We start from the raw sequence: 11,774 nt of genomic DNA, 5'->3' as shown, positions 1-11,774 counted from the left end.
GAAAACCCATAAGCCCCGTGTTCACACAAGACAACAAGAAAAGCATGCGGCTGAACACAAACCGCGTGCTACACAAAACACAACACACGTGGACAGAAGAGCGCATGGCCGCGCGAACTCGAGACCGCACGCTCACACAACCAGACAGAACATGGAGCGCGAGGGTCCGGACCCCGACACGAAACCGAAACTCAAGACATGAGTGCCGGGATCTGAACACCACGCTCCAACATGAAACCGTACACGCAGACGAGAGTGCATGGCTCGAGCACTCTCGAAGCCGTACGCTCACATGAAAACAATGAAATGACGCGAGTGTCAGGGCTCTGTCACAAAACCATGAATTACACTAGACCGAAGTGACAGAACCCTGACAGAATATGTGAAGTTTATTATAAGGATCGTGCATTGGTTACAATTAATGTAATTGTCAAAGAATGTTGAATTCAAAAGCACATACTGTATAACTCTGTCCCAGAAATCCTGAGAAACAGAGGAGGTGGCTGGAGAAAAATAACAAGATTTTAATGAACTACGGAAGCTAGTATTTAGCCTTAAAGTCTAAAGAGATAGAGGATGCATTAGTGCACAATAATTATATTCACGTAGAGTACATATAGTAACTTATATATATATATATATATATATATATATATATACACTACCAGTGAAAGTTTGTAACTCAGTAATATTGTGAAATATTAATACAATTTAAAGTAACTTGTATTAATGCTTGCAAAATAGCCATTACTCCTAGTCTTCAGCATCACATGATCCTTCAAAAATAATTCTAATACAGTTTGGTGCTCGGGAAATATTTCTTATCATTATCAATGCTGAAAACAGCTGTACTGCTATATTATTATATATAATATTTTTGTCGAAATTGTGATCTTTTTTTTTCATGATTATTTGATTTATAAAAATTCAAAAGAACAGCACTTATTTTAGAAATAGTTATACAGTAAATTTCTTTAATGTCACTTTTGATCATTTAATTCATCATTGCTGATTTTGTTTTTTAATTTGTCAATATATATAGAAATACAATTAGCCTCTGGTAATGTGTTTATTATTTATATATAGACACAGTATATGTATGTGTGTGTGTGTGTGTGTGTGTGTGTGTATTTTGTTTTTTAATTTGTCAATATATATAGAAATACAATTAGCCTCTGGTAATGTGTTTATTATTTATATATAGACACAGTATATGTATGTGTGTGTGTGTGTGTGTGTGTGTGTGTGTGTGTAATATATAATATTACACACACACGATAAATGGATATATAAGCAATTTTGACTTGAAAGTACTGTAAACCAAACTCTCAAACTTTCTATCATATTCATAACCCCAGATCACAATGCACAGATAAGATTTAAATGGACAGTTGTCATCCCAAGAGCCACATGGACAAGTCACACCTCAAACCGGTCACGGCTTTAACGCACACATTTTGCTGTAATATAGCCGGGTGTGCACTGTGTGGACGGTGATGTAGCCTGCAAATTTCTCACAAGAGAGGAGGCTTAAAAGCCCACTGCTTCGATGCTGAAAAGCCCATCAGCCAACCTGTTGCTCTAACAGCAGATATAGAAGGTAAAGTGTGGGTGGGGATGAAGAGAGCAGAAAGGATTCAGCAATACAGAACGTAGCTTTAAAGAAACATACAGGGCTTTAAAAAGCCTTGGTTTCACACCACAGGAAGTGTAGTACATCTATTAGCGCTTCAATGTGATGAACTGGATACAAACTGAGCCCTCTGTAGTGCTCCAGTAGGGAGCAGCTGCGACTCCACAGACTGGAGCAAAGCACTTTGGGAAGAAGAGACAGAAGTTGCGTTGACCCTGACGCCAATCGAAACCCCACAGGGCCTCATACAGCTGACCAAACATTCAGTGTGTCGCTTTAAGAGTATAAATGCATTTTCCTTCTTATTTAGATCATCTCTTAAGGTCAACCGCAAGTGAAATTGTGATTGAATGCTTTTGCGAGAGGAACGATATTGCCAGCAGCCGGGTCGATACAAGGGCACTAATAGTTCACCACACACCATATACCATATATATAAACTAAGAAAATGTGAGCGGTGCTTTTCTGGCCAAAACGTGCTACCATGATGAGAAGGTGTCGCTAACTGATTGCTAAGGTGTTCAAAATGCTTTTTAGCACGTTGATATGTGGTCAAAAAACTCAAAAAGAGCTCCACAACAAGCCTTTATGATATTCTGATCTCTAAATATGACTCCAGTCTCTTTCAATGCATGTCTGTGCCCATTTTATTATACAAAGTTTGGGGTCAGAAAGATTTTTTTATATTTTTGAAAGAACTCTCAAAATCTGCTCCAAGGCTGCGTTTATTTGATAGAAAATGCAGTAAAAATTGAAATATTTAAAAATAACATTACAATTTAAAATAACTGTTTTCTAATTTAATATATTTTACATATAATAAATGTAATTTATTCTAGTGATGGCAAAGATTAATTTTCAGCAGTCAATACTTCAGTCTTCAGTGTCACATGATCCTGCAGTTCAGAAATCATTCGAATTTGCTGATTTGGTATTCAAGAAACATTTATTTTTATTAAAAGAAGCAGTGATACATTTGGACACAATGATACCAGGATTCTTGGATGAATATAAAGTTCAAAAGAACAGCATTTATTTGACATAAAAATCTTTTGTAACATTATAAATGCATTTACTGTCACTTTTGATCAAATTAATGTGTATTAGTATAATAGAATTCATTTCTTTAACAAAAAAAAAAACTACTGACCCTAAACTTTTTGAAGTGTATGAATGTCATTGCATTAGATACAAAATATCAAAGCAAGTGTCATTTGCAAAATAATTATTAATTATGAACATGCTGCACTGTAGATTTCGAGATGAAAATCAATTCTGATTGCTTAGAAAGGTAATACCTCTTCTCAACAAGCTGCACAATTTAAAATTTAATTCATGTCCGTAACACACACAAGCAATGCTTAATGTTAGTGGTTTGTTCAAATTAAAAAGCATGAGCAAAAGTAATCTTGAAGATGTCATTAGCATAGACTAGCTGTACTGCCAATTTTGTTTAATTGCTGTGCAGAAGGATGATCAGAATGTACTGCTCTGCTGCCTTAGTAAGAGTCTAATAAAACCATTAAAGTCCAATTAATCTTGCATAGAATGCTGAGGCTCTTTGGATTTGGGTTTACGTAACAGGCACTTCTGAGGCTGAGATAGAACCCAAAGGGCTAGTGGGAGCCCATTTCTTTATAACTCATAGAAACTAACTATTTCCAAACACCGACTGCCATCCCTCAATGTCCTACATACTTCATCTCCCACATGATGTTCTTAATGTGGGTGTTTCAAGCTTCCTGTAGTGAGCGCAACACACTGAAAATACATTTTTGGATATTGCTCATAGCATTTTTTTATTTTTTCATTTGAGTTCGGAATAGTGCTGCTGAGAAAATAATGCAGTTTCAGCATTTAACTTTACAGAGCAGCACCTGCATCTCACCTTTAAGAATTGAATGGCACATGTGCCCAGAGCGCCCCCCTGTGGCATATCTAAAACATGGTACGGTGACAATGGAATAATGTACTGTAAAAACATAATAACATAATAATAACATAATAAAAAAAGATGGAATGGAATCTTAAGGTCAAAGCCCTGTTTTACACCACTTTTAACTGCAACAGCAGGCTAATTCTGACCTTACAACGTGGAAGTCAAACCCAAAAATTGCAGCAATTGTCTGGATTTAGTGAGATAGTATATAAAAAGTGCTATATGATCCTGCATGTTCCTATATTCATATGTTAGATCTCCTCATTCTGAAAATCGTCAAGAGCCAATTCTGTCAATCAAATTGTCTGTTAAATATATTTAAAAACCTTTGCAAACTAGTCCTATGTTTTGTTTTGTTTTGTTTTGTTTTATTCGCTCAACCTCAACAAAGCCCTTGTAGTTCAATTCTCTGGACTCCCTAGCTCAATAATTATCAAAAATGGTGAAATATAGTAATTAATAAAAAACTTCACTGCATATAGAACTTGCGTCGAGCTTGACTGACAACTTAAAAAAGAACAACAACAGGTGAGTAGTTTGCTTCTACAATGCAAAATGATTGTGTTGATAAATAGCTCTATTTGCAGCTAAGCTTTTGCTACATTGTGCTATGCACATGTGCAGTTTCAAAATATTGTAACCTGCTAACATGGGCATCAAAATGAACGTGTTCTGGTTACGGTGTGTAAGAATGAGTTGCGTACCTGTTTAACTTTTGTCAGTTCCTGCTGCATCTTATGATTAAGGCTCTCGGATTCTGTCAGCTTATCCTGTTAGAAGAGAGATCTTCATATGAGTCAGCATTAGAGTTAGCTCACTCAAGTTCACAAATAGGATTAATGAGAGCCTCGCTCAATATCACAAGAATGAATGTCACACATTCCAGCATGTGACAAAGTTTAAAATCATTGTCATGGTGGTACCTGCAGTTTCTTGAGCTCTCTTAAGGCCTCAATGTGCTCTTTTCTTAGTCTCTCCATCTCATCCAGATCATCAGAGTCTGATAACGATGGCTTATAAAATAAGTTAATATATAAAAATTATTAATAAAATTGGCAAGAAATAACACTTAATATATGTAAAAAATAAAAAAAAGACAAAAAAAAAGACAAAGAATATGGACAAAAAATTATATGTAAATATTTAAATTATATATGTGTGTGTGTTTGTGTAATTTTTTTTGTCAATGCACATTTTGTATGTATGTATTTTTCTGCTGCAAAAATAAACAAAAATCACTTGCACTTACCGTAGGATTTGATGGAGACTCAATAAGATCATCTGATGTCAATCTTGCTACTTCCTGTTCTGAGTCAGATTGGGATGGTAGTTTAAAGAGTTCCTTTGCCACTTTCTCAAAATCTTACAGAAGAAAAATTTCTTATTAAAATATGTTAAAACATAAAAAATTTATAATAGCACTTATTTTTTTTAAGTGGTCATATGATGCGATTTCAATTTTTCCTTTCTCTTCGGAGTGTTACAAGCTCTTGGTGCATAAAGAAGATCTGTAAAGTTGCAAAGACTAAAGTCTCAAACCCAAAGTGGTATTCTTTATAAAAGTTAAGACTTGTCCACGCCCTCCTAAAATGCCTCATTTAAACACACCCCCACATGTCTATGTCACTGTGTGGGAAGATTTGCATAACACCGCCCAAATGTTCACACAAAGAAAGAAGGCATAACTTTTATTCTCACTGTAGTATTGTTGTTGCCGCCGCCGCCATGTTGTGAAGACACTGTGTGTTTCGTTGTGAAAGCGAAACTACTTTTGTTTGGCCTTCCAAAAGAGGACGATATCCACTTCGTCATGCCTAGAGCTGATCCGTGCTGGTCGCTGAGGAAATACATCAACTTCGCACTGTGGATCGCCGGATCGGCTTTCACCGTGGACGAAGCGGAGTCCAGTCCGGGGTCGTCACATGTGGTTGCCGCAAGCCCGCCGGCCGCTCCTTTGTCGAATCCGCTGGCCGTGCCGTTCTCAAGCCCGCCCGCCGCCACTCACTCTAGCCCGCCGGCTGCGCCGTTCTCAAGTCCGCAGGCTGTTCCTCACTCAAGCCTGCCGTGTGTGACGTTGTGTGTTTCGTTGTGAAAGCAGCACGACGCCTTCCAAAAGAGGACACAACTAGAAATCAGTGGTTAAGTTGTATTCTGGTGGGACATGTAACATGCTGTCTGTATTTTGGCAGTTCACGGGAAAGCTATGGTAAGGGGTGTAACATTTCCGTCACACGCTTGAGGGATTCAGCCAATCACAACGCACTGGATAGCCGGACAATCAGCATACACCTCGCTTTTCAGAACGATGAGCTTTGTAAAAATCGACGCGTTTCAGAAAGACGGGGCATAGAGGAGCAACAATAATGTACATTATGTGGAAAATAATGTGTTTTTTAAACCGCATAAACACATTGCATTACACCTAATACACAAAATAATGTTCTTTTTAGCAACGTCATATGACCCCTTTAAAATATAAAGCTAGAATAATGTACTGCATGAGTAAGGAGAGGTAAAAAAGAAAGACATCAGTACATAAACAACTACGACATAATGGAGATTGACAGGATTTTTTCTCACCTCCATGAGCCACTGTCCCTCCTGGGCTCAAACGCAGCCTTTCTCTCAGTGTCAGGACCTGAGACTCAGTAGGCTTCAATTCCAGCACCTCCAGTGCCTGTGGACAGAACAGCCCCCCTTTTAGAACATTTCATTACACCAGCGTAACGTGGTTACTGCTTTGCTCGCTCTCTCACACACACACAGACACACACTCGCTTCAGTGTCTATGTATAAAATATAATACAATTAATAATAATATATTTCATGCATTTAGTGTCATTTAAATTTGACTTTTATTTTAATACATGTATCCACTAAATAAACAAATCAATAAAACTATAAATACTTATTTTCACACAATTATATAAATACATATAATACATATTTACTTTAAAATGTGCTTCTGGAGTTAAAATCTATCTAAAAAATTGTTCATCCTCTACATTGTTTTCTGTAATCTACAGACTGTGCTTTAGTCCAGTGTGATTTAACACAATGAAGCTGTGGCACATGCAGTCTCTATTGATTTTCCCATAATACCACAGGAGGCGTGATACGGGGTAGCACGCTAACTGCACATATTGTTCAACAGCGGGATTAACTCCCTCCACATATGATAGTAAAACTGTAAAAGATCAATACAGTACTGAGACTGATGGGTAACTAATCATTAGAGCCCGTTGGGGGGACGCCCAGCATTTGACCTTGCTGTAAACACAAGAGGTTTCTGTAATTCTGTATTGTGACAGAAATAGTTCTTCTCTAATTGAGAGGATATGATTATGGAGACCTGCTCTATTTTCTCGGGCTTGGGTTCGAAGCTGGGAGTGGAGGATAGATGTTTTGAAGGTCTGCAGGAATTGCTGGGATTACAGGCAGCTGTTGCATCTGGGCAAAGAGAGAGAGAGAGAATTCAAATGAAAAAAAAAAATGTGCAAAACAGCTGTTTGTGATTTTGTTAAAGCACATCACATTTTTTGTAAGTCTCTTACATAACTCTATGAGAGTACAATTTATTTGAATAGATTCCTCACAGTAGTGGCTCAAAAAAGTATTTGGGCATTTATAAGTCATACTTAAAAATGTCTCTGCATTATATTACAAAATATCAAACCAAGTGGCATTTATTTTACAGAAATATAGCACACACTTTTCAAGCACAACATTTCACAAAAAGTTGTTTTGAACACTTTCTCGTTGACATTAATGCGACGTTCATTATTAAAATTTGTTTGCAGATAACACTTGCTTTGATATTTTGTATCTAATGCAAAAACAATTATACACTCTGTTCAAAAGTTTGGGGTCAGTAATTTTATTTTAAGAAATTTATATTTTTTTCAGCAAGTATGCATTCAATTGATCAAAATGACATTCATGTCAGTGTGGCAACAATTTTTATTTCAAATATTTGCTGTTCCTTTGAACTTTCTATTCACCAAAGAATCCTAAAAACAAGTATAATGGTTTTCTCAAAAATATTTTGCGGCAAAACTGTTTTCAACATTCAGAATAATTTGAAGCAGCAAACAACCACATTAAAATTATTGTTGAAGGATCATGTGACACTGAAGAATGGCTGCTGAAAATTCTGATTTGCCATTGTGGGAATACATTTCAATTTTAAAATATATTACAATAAAAAACAATTATTTTAAATCATAATAATATTTCACAATATTCATATATATTAATATTAATGTATTTTTTATCAAATAAATACAGCCTTGGTGAGCATAAGAGACTTCTTTCAAAAACATTAACTCCCACCAACACCAAACCTTTAAACAGTAGTGTAAGGTCTACTTAAGTGTCCTAAAATGTCCAAATAATTTTGGGGCCACTTCGGGTCAACAATTTAAACTCTCGTTCAAATATTACACCATTATATTTGATCCCTCATGATGGCTTGGAAAAATGCTTTGTGTACAAGGAATTAACAGGCTGTTTTTTTTTCTCCATAAACCCCACCCGACTAGACCTGTGAACTGGAGAGAATGCACAATGCTTTTACGCAAAGCATTTATCCAAACCATTATAAGAGATCAAATATAATAGTGTAATATTTGAATGAAAGTTTAAATTGTTGACTCAAAGTAGCCCAAGAAATTATTTGGACACTTAAGTAACACCATTGTTCAAAAGTGTGGGAACTTTAAGATTTCTTTTGAAATGTTTTTTTTTAATAAGTTCTCACTAGTCTCTCACTAGTCTCTCTTCTCAGGTCAGAGTTTAGTCTGAGTACATACCAAAACATTTGGAAACAGTAATTTTCTTTACTTCATATTTCATGTTCCTCGTTCAGTACAGCTGGTGTTTAAAATTTTTTAAATCGCAGCTCAAAGGAGCTTTATTAAAAGTGCTCGTCAATTAAATGAAACCCTGTCCTAAACAGAGTTCGGTATCCTCTATTTCACCTCTAGTTTTGTGTCATGTTGATAGTAATATCCATTTTCAGAACCATGCCAGCTGGATTATCTTGAGTTACAAACACAGCATCTCATCATCAGCGCACGTCTGCCGAACAGGTAGCCTAATCCAGGTTATGCCAAAATGCACCTTATCAATGCGTTTCAGGTTGCTCAAAGGTAAAATGCCATTCACAATGCATCAGAATGTGAAAGGCTCCACAGACAATGCTATGCCATCTTTGAATAATAATAGGAGCATGCATGGTTGGTTTAAAGGAATGTTTTAGGTTCAATACAATAATGTGAATTTAATTTGGACTTTTTTTGGAAGCAAAAATCAGTTACAGTAAAGCACTTACAATGGAAGAGCAGGGACATACAATCTTGTATTTGTGTAAAAAAAATGTTTTATATATATATATATATATATATATATATTTGAGCTGTAATGTTTTCTTTATTGCCATTTTATGTTGGGACTACATTTCTAAGCAGAACTAAGTAAAAAGTTCTGTTGCATGTATCATTTAGTTACAGTTATATGAGTTTTGTTTTTATAGCTAGATAAATATTAAAATGGTGTTGTTCACATCGCTTTTTTAATCTCTTGTTCCCACTATAAAAATTTAACCAGTGATTCTCACAAATATGATTAGTTGACCCCAAAATCAAAAAGAAATAAATAATATTTTGTTTAAAGAAACTGTTTTTAACCCATTTTTAAGACGATCATATTGTATTATATGTATTTTAACGTTTATCTCTTTGCCCCGCCCCCACATATTTCAAGACCTTTACTGTAACTATAATTTTTTTCTTTTGGATTTTTTAAAATCAAATTATGATCATCAACATTCAATATTTGAAGTACATTCAATATTTACAAATCAACATTATGGCAAAAATGCTGTCAATAGAGTTGAACTTGTATGGAACTCCTATGGGATTCCTATAAAGGGAATATAGGCTTGCAGTACCAGAGTTGGCCACTTCGGTGCAGGCACTGTCAGGTGAGGACACGGGGCTGAGATTAGGCTTTCTTGTTGCTGGTCGTACCTGTAGGAAAGACACAAATAGAAGCCTTTAAGAAAACATCAACCACACTCTTTAAAGCAGTGCTTAAGAACAGTTACTGCATAAATAAACTCTGTTGCCAGAGTGGAATTGGCCACAGTCTTATGTCTCACCTTAGTAAGTTCTACAGAAGGCAACGTCTCGCTTCCAGAGTTGGGGGTGTTGGCTATTTTAGGAACAAGACCTCCGGGCAGAGTTGTTCCCCCCAGTCCAGCGGGCCTGAGTTGGGGGGCTGTACTGCAGGGAGGTTGAAGGGAGATAGGGCTGTGGGGTCCACTGCTGGAGCCTGATGAAGACCTTCGTCTGATGAATGCTATCTCTACTGTAGGGTCTGGTCTGTAGGGTCAAACAGTGACATTTGTAAACATCACCATCCACACACATTTGTCTTGGACAAAAGCAAACTATCACAAGATACTAAGCATATTTTCATTATCTTATCATTCTGCAAAGGTTGTCTTGAAAGGTTGTGTTTATACACACACACACACACACACATTTATTGATGGATATGAGCTGGTCCCCAGCCTTTAGTCTCCCATCCTGGAGTAAAAAAAACATTCCCTTCACCTTAATGGGCTTCACTTTACATTACTACAATTTACTTCACTTAAACCTGTTTAAAAATACAGTAATATTGTGGAATATTACTAACATTTAAAATAACACTTTTCTATTTTGAAGTGTAATTCATTGATGTGACAGCAAAGTTGATTTTTCAGTAGTCATTTCAGAAATCATTCTAATATACTAATTTGGTGTGCAAGAAACATTTCCTATTATTATCAATGTTGCTGAAACTGTGATACATTTTTTTTCTGAATTCTTTGATGAATAGAAAGTTCAAAAGAACAGCATTTATCTGAAATAGAAATATTTTGTAACATTGTAATTTACTGTCATTTATGATCAAGTTAATGCATCCTTCCTCAAAAGTATTAATTTATTTAAAAAAAAAGTCTTACTGACCCCAAACAAACCTTTAAAAATTGGTGTAATTTACTGAACTTCACCTCACTTTAATTTACCTCCCTTAACTTAACCTTAATTTACCTCACTTCACCTCACCATAATCTACTTCACTTAGTCTCACTTCACTTCATTCACAAACTACTATGGTGTTTCACTAACCAAGAATCAACACAAAAAACTGGTATATTTTATTTAATTGATTGATTGATTGATTGATTGATTGATTGATTGATTGATTGATTGATTGGTAATTAACTTGTTTTTCTTCATAAACTCAAAAACATGATCTTAAATTTTACAATTTTTCAAAATAATAATTATAATTAGTGGTCGACCGATATTAGTTTTTTGACAGCCGATGCCGATATCTTGGAAAGCAGGGTGGCCGATGACTATATAATGCCGATATAATTTTATTTATTTTAACCCTCTACCGCATGTTGTAGCCATATGGCAACATACTCTTTGTGTTCATTTCCTTGCCACTGTCTCTTTAAGAAAACATTCTCGGTTTTTTTGTTGGAAAGAGAAGACCTTGATGTGCCAATGATGTGCTTTGATTAAGTCACATGACATGCAGTTTTTTCTAAGTTAGATCCACTATTGTATGCTGTTGCCGTATGGCAACATATCATAAAGTACATTAAAATAATATTTTTTCCACATTTTTTTTACAGCACTTCAAGTTAAGCCATTCTTAGAAAATAAAAATATTCAAATATTTTTTTTCTATAGGTCTATCATAATGCGTGCGGTAGAGGGTTTTAATTAAGTTTAAGAAATTTGAAATCATTTGAAAATGGATTAAAAAGTAAATATGTTAAATAAACATACTTATACTTTAGATGACAAAGTATTTTTCACAAATAAATAAATATGAAATAAAAATATAATAAAAAAGAAAGTAAACACTGTAACCAACAGGGGACTCAGTATTCTGGGAGTTTGTGTGCATTGGGAATCACATTTTTTCAAATAAAGCCAAGGTAACACTCATTTTACATACAGCACACAGTGGAAAAGACATGAATATGGCAGTGGGCAAATGCATAAAGCGCAGCATAATTTGAAATCACGAGTTTAAAGTTTATCGATCGCGCTTCTCCAGTGAAGGTGAACTCTCCTCCTGTCAGCATTCCATTCGCACGGACCGACCGTCACGCAGAGAACACGCGATCGTGCA

The 11,774-nt window shown here is 35.6% G+C and overlaps 1 pseudogene; it reads right to left on the bottom strand.

Moving 5' to 3' along the window:
- LOC107684129 (syntaxin-binding protein 4-like) overlaps window positions 1–11,774 on the bottom strand; it is a 36,889-nt pseudogene that overhangs the window by 18,653 nt on the left and 6,462 nt on the right.

Source organism: Sinocyclocheilus anshuiensis, unplaced genomic scaffold (assembly GCF_001515605.1).
Source record: "Sinocyclocheilus anshuiensis isolate Anshui unplaced genomic scaffold, SAMN03320099.WGS_v1.1 scaffold553, whole genome shotgun sequence".
Taxonomy (NCBI): domain Eukaryota; kingdom Metazoa; phylum Chordata; class Actinopteri; order Cypriniformes; family Cyprinidae; genus Sinocyclocheilus; species Sinocyclocheilus anshuiensis.
Note: the sequence above shows the minus strand (reverse complement) of the source record. Positions and strands in the feature narration are given on the sequence as shown.